At 41.1% G+C, this 5,072-nt stretch overlaps 1 long non-coding RNA gene across 1 annotated transcript; it reads right to left on the bottom strand.

Annotated features, from left to right (window-relative positions):
• Window positions 1-2,245: 2,245 nt before the first annotated feature.
• LOC134933684 (uncharacterized) lies at window positions 2,246-4,035 on the bottom strand. Its single transcript, XR_010179756.1, has 7 exons — window positions 3,849-4,035; window positions 3,581-3,740; window positions 3,313-3,472; window positions 3,045-3,204; window positions 2,777-2,936; window positions 2,509-2,668; window positions 2,246-2,400 (listed from the first exon to the last, which is right to left on the bottom strand). It is a non-coding gene; the product is annotated as an uncharacterized LOC134933684 (long non-coding RNA).
• Between the last annotated feature and the right edge of the window lie 1,037 nt (window positions 4,036-5,072).

Here is a 5,072-nt window from a genome sequence, read left to right as displayed (position 1 = left end):
TCTTTATCAAAAATTTGTATACCTCTAATGCCCTAATTACCAAATTTAGGAGAATCACAGCTTTTAAGGAAACTTGCAGAAAAAATGGCATCAGCAGCTGGAACTTCTACCAAAAAGACAAGTAAAACTCCTGGTAAATATATTAGTAAAATAATTGAATACGAATTAAGTTTGTAGTCATTATGGAAACTAAATAAACTGTTTTGCAAATTATTCTAATTAAACTTTCTTACTAAGCAGGTAGATTGACCATGAGTCAACTGACAAGTGAGGATGTGAGAAGACATGACAAAGCCGTAAAAAACGTCCAAGCAGATCCAACTCCAGTGAATTTAATTCGTAAAAAATGTAAAGAAAAATTAACACCCTCACATATTCTGGAAATCAGCTCCGCTGCCATATTGGGGAAAACCCAGGACCCACAGCCCACTGCAGAAGGTAAATTTTCAAGTTTGGACCTTACCCTGAAATTTTGATGCAACCACCAATACTATTTAATGCAAAAATGCCATAAGTAGGGTGAGATCATCTCTAATATTTATAAGAATGACATGCAATTGCTCTGGCTTTGAAAAATGTAATGGAACATCACAAGTTATGTTGCACACTTGAGTGACTGAGAACAATGTATATGGGGATTAATTCCAAGGTTGTAATATGATTCATATTTTTAACTTTTTCTTCATTTGTAGATTTAATTTAATTTCCACTTCTCCTTCAAGCCCAATAAATGAGCCATTTCAGGAACCAGAACAAGAGAGTACAAGATTATCTGACATACATACCAACACATCAGAGGAACTGATTGATTCTGCCACAGCAATTACTGCTGCATTTTCCCCTGAGGAAGATGTAGAACTTTTAGATGATCCTGATAGGACACAAGTTTCATCTCCTATAGGTACAGTAATGTGTAACTAGTGTATTCCAATTTTTTACTTTTTCCAAAATGTGAACTATACGCAAGTATCAATGAATCATATTTAAGTATCATTTTTATTTAATATATATATTTTTTTTATAGAAAGTCAATTTCAAGTGCTGGAGGATATACGGACAGGTCTATCAACAGGGACTACTGAACGTGTGAATGACATTGCGAGACAAATGGAGAACAGACAAGAAACATTTCGTGTAACTGTAGATCACCGTCTCCTAAAGATGGATGAAACACTGGGACGTTTCTCTGAATATCTAAGAGACGTGACAACCTCCACCTCTGCCGTGTTACAGGGCATAGAGTCAAAAATAGGTACCATGATTATTGCCTTAAACAAACTTGTGGACAACACTTCGTGCCAGGGAAACAGCCTACAAATCATGCAGACAAGCCATAGCCAAACTGCAGCAAATACATCTCTAATAGCTACACAACTCCAAACTATGAATACTATTATGTTGAAGATGTTGGCTGCTTTGAGTCAGGGACAACATCATCCTGCCATTCAAGAATCATCTCAAACATTTCCTGGTTTAGGACAAGAGGGACAATTACATGGATTGGACTCTGTCCATCCGCAAATGCCAACATGTCCTAGTCCTGCTCCTCCTGATAGTGCAACCACACCAGGACCATACACGCAACAACAAAATCCAGATGAATCACATTGTTAATTCTTATTTGTCCTCTCAAATAGGACCAATGTCTATGTACTACTCGTTGAGGTTTGCACTGTTATTCATTTTAATGTAATACATTTTACATTTGTTTCTTAGGGTAAACAAAACTGTATTTGATTGTTAGGCGTCTTGCCTACATGATTTGTTTCTGTGCTGCTGGATGCTTATGTGTGTGCACTGTTAAATGGAGGGATATACACTATACCTATATATTTTTATAGGTATATTATACTAATTATATTGATATTTTAAAAAAAATATCAAGAACAAATTAGTTTTATGTAAGTTTATTCAAAAAACTTAAATAAAAAAGCAAACTCAAGTATATTGTTTACAGTTCATTGCCATGTACAAAACAAATTTAATTCATCACTTTAATAAACACATTTAAAAATCCTTGAAAATTATTTTCCATTGTAAACTTTAAGAAATTATAAACTTTGCAACCTTCTGTTCTGTTTGATAAGAAAGTTGATTTGGTTGTGTTGAAAGGATCAAAGAAAAGTCCAAATCAGTGTTCCTGTGAAAAACATAAAGAGGACTGGGCTTAGTACACACTTTCAACCAAAAAGCTAGCGTGGACACAGAGGAGGCAGGGAGGGGATTTGGGGGATACTCACCGGAAAGGAGACTGAAGGGATCCCTCAGCATCAACCTCCTTTTGCCAGCAAAGAAGTGGAGAGTGCATCTAACTGCAGGGAAGGATGGATCACAGGAGCCAGGGACAGGTATGTGTGGGCACAAAGTAGATGCCTCTCATGGAGTCAAGGTTAACGGCAGCTGCAAAAAAAGAGAGGGAGACACACACATTGGCCTTAGTACACACTTACAACCAAAAAGCTAGCGTGGACACAGAGGAGGCAGGGAGGGGATTTGGGGGATACTCACCGGAAAGGAGACTGAAGGGATCCCTCAGCATCAACCTCCTTTTGCCAGCAAAGAAGTGGAGAGTGCATCTAACTGCAGGGAAGGATGGATCACAGGAGCCAGGGACAGGTATGTGTGGGCACAAAGTAGATGCCTCTCATGGAGTCAAGGTTAACGGCAGCTGCAAAAAAAGAGAGGGAGACACACACATTGGCCTTAGTACACACTTACAACCAAAAAGCTAGCGTGGACACAGAGGAGGCAGGGAGGGGATTTGGGGGATACTCACCGGAAAGGAGACTGAAGGGATCCCTCAGCATCAACCTCCTTTTGCCAGCAAAGAAGTGGAGAGTGCATCTAACTGCAGGGAAGGATGGATCACAGGAGCCAGGGACAGGTATGTGTGGGCACAAAGTAGATGCCTCTCATGGAGTCAAGGTTAACGGCAGCTGCAAAAAAAGAGAGGGAGACACACACATTGGCCTTAGTACACACTTACAACCAAAAAGCTAGCGTGGACACAGAGGAGGCAGGGAGGGGATTTGGGGGATACTCACCGGAAAGGAGACTGAAGGGATCCCTCAGCATCAACCTCCTTTTGCCAGCAAAGAAGTGGAGAGTGCATCTAACTGCAGGGAAGGATGGATCACAGGAGCCAGGGACAGGTATGTGTGGGCACAAAGTAGATGCCTCTCATGGAGTCAAGGTTAACGGCAGCTGCAAAAAAAGAGAGGGAGACACACACATTGGCCTTAGTACACACTTACAACCAAAAAGCTAGCGTGGACACAGAGGAGGCAGGGAGGGGATTTGGGGGATACTCACCGGAAAGGAGACTGAAGGGATCCCTCAGCATCAACCTCCTTTTGCCAGCAAAGAAGTGGAGAGTGCATCTAACTGCAGGGAAGGATGGATCACAGGAGCCAGGGACAGGTATGTGTGGGCACAAAGTAGATGCCTCTCATGGAGTCAAGGTTAACGGCAGCTGCAAAAAAAGAGAGGGAGACACACACATTGGCCTTAGTACACACTTACAACCAAAAAGCTAGCGTGGACACAGAGGAGGCAGGGAGGGGATTTGGGGGATACTCACCGGAAAGGAGACTGAAGGGATCCCTCAGCATCAACCTCCTTTTGCCAGCAAAGAAGTGGAGAGTGCATCTAACTGCAGGGAAGGATGGATCACAGGAGCCAGGGACAGGTATGTGTGGGCACAAAGTAGATGCCTCTCATGGAGTCAAGGTTAACGGCAGCTGCAAAAAAAGAGAGGGAGACACACACATTGGCCTTAGTACACACTTACAACCAAAAAGCTAGCGTGGACACAGAGGAGGCAGGGAGGGGATTTGGGGGATACTCACCGGAAAGGAGACTGAAGGGATCCCTCAGCATCAACCTCCTTTTGCCAGCAAAGAAGTGGAGAGTGCATCTAACTGCAGGGAAGGATGGATCACAGGAGCCAGGGACAGGTATGTGTGGGCACAAAGTAGACGCCTCTCATGGAGTCAAGGTAGCAGCAAAAAGTATATTTTTTTTAAAAATGACACAAACTTAACATATTTGAAATAGCAAACTCATTCACATCATAACTAATCTACAAATTTCATACCTGATGGGATATAAATTTTTTCAAAAATTCTCCAACAAGTAAATCGAAAAATAAACAACTGTGCTTCAAACAGCAAACAAGAAAAATCAAATGGCCATATTTTAAACAACAGGGCCCAAACTCGTAAGAAAATCTCAAGCACATTCTTCTGCAATAAAAAAAAATAAAAAAAAATTAGTATGATCAGTATCTAACAAGCACAAACAAAATGAAAGGCAATTAAATAAAACTCACCAGTGAAGAATCCATCAATTAGTGTTTGACGAGTATCACCTCCATCATTCATGCCCTCAAGTGATTCTGTGCAAATGTCCGAATCCGGCCAAACACCTGGATCTATATTCTCCGGATAACGGTTTGCAACACAAATATTATGTAAAATACAACAAGCATTAACTATATTGCAAACTTTATCCGGAGAATATAACAGCGTACCCCCGGACCTGTCTAAACAGCGAAACCGGGATTTAAGCACACCGAAGGTCCTTTCAATTACACCCCTCGATGTAATGTGCGCTTTTTGGTACATATGCTCAGCATCACTATCGGGATTGGACAATGGGGTAAGAAGCCAACTCTTGTTAGGGTATCCACCATCACCTTAAATAAATAAGTGGGTGAAAAAAACATAAATAAACCACAATTAAAAAAATTAAAAAACAGAAAAAAAAAAAAAAACTCACCCAACAGCCACCCATCCGGCATGTTGCAATCTTCAAAATTACGAAAGACAGATGACTGGCTCAAAATAAAAGAATCGTGGGCCGACCCAGGGAAGCCCACAAAAAGATTGGTTATTTTCAATTTGGCATCACACACCATCTGAACATTCAAGGAATGGAAAGATTTTCTATTACGAAAACACTCTTCCATTTGCCTTGGTGGTGCGATCGCCACATGAGTGCAATCTATCGCGCCCAGAACATTGGGAAAGCGTGATTTTTCAAAAAAATCCAATTTGACCTCCCTCCATTCG

This window comes from Pseudophryne corroboree, chromosome 6, assembly GCF_028390025.1.
Source record: "Pseudophryne corroboree isolate aPseCor3 chromosome 6, aPseCor3.hap2, whole genome shotgun sequence".
In the NCBI taxonomy this organism is placed as follows: Eukaryota; Metazoa; Chordata; class Amphibia; order Anura; family Myobatrachidae; genus Pseudophryne; species Pseudophryne corroboree.
The sequence above is the reverse complement of the archived record's forward strand: the minus strand, read 5'-3'. Positions and strand labels throughout refer to the sequence as shown.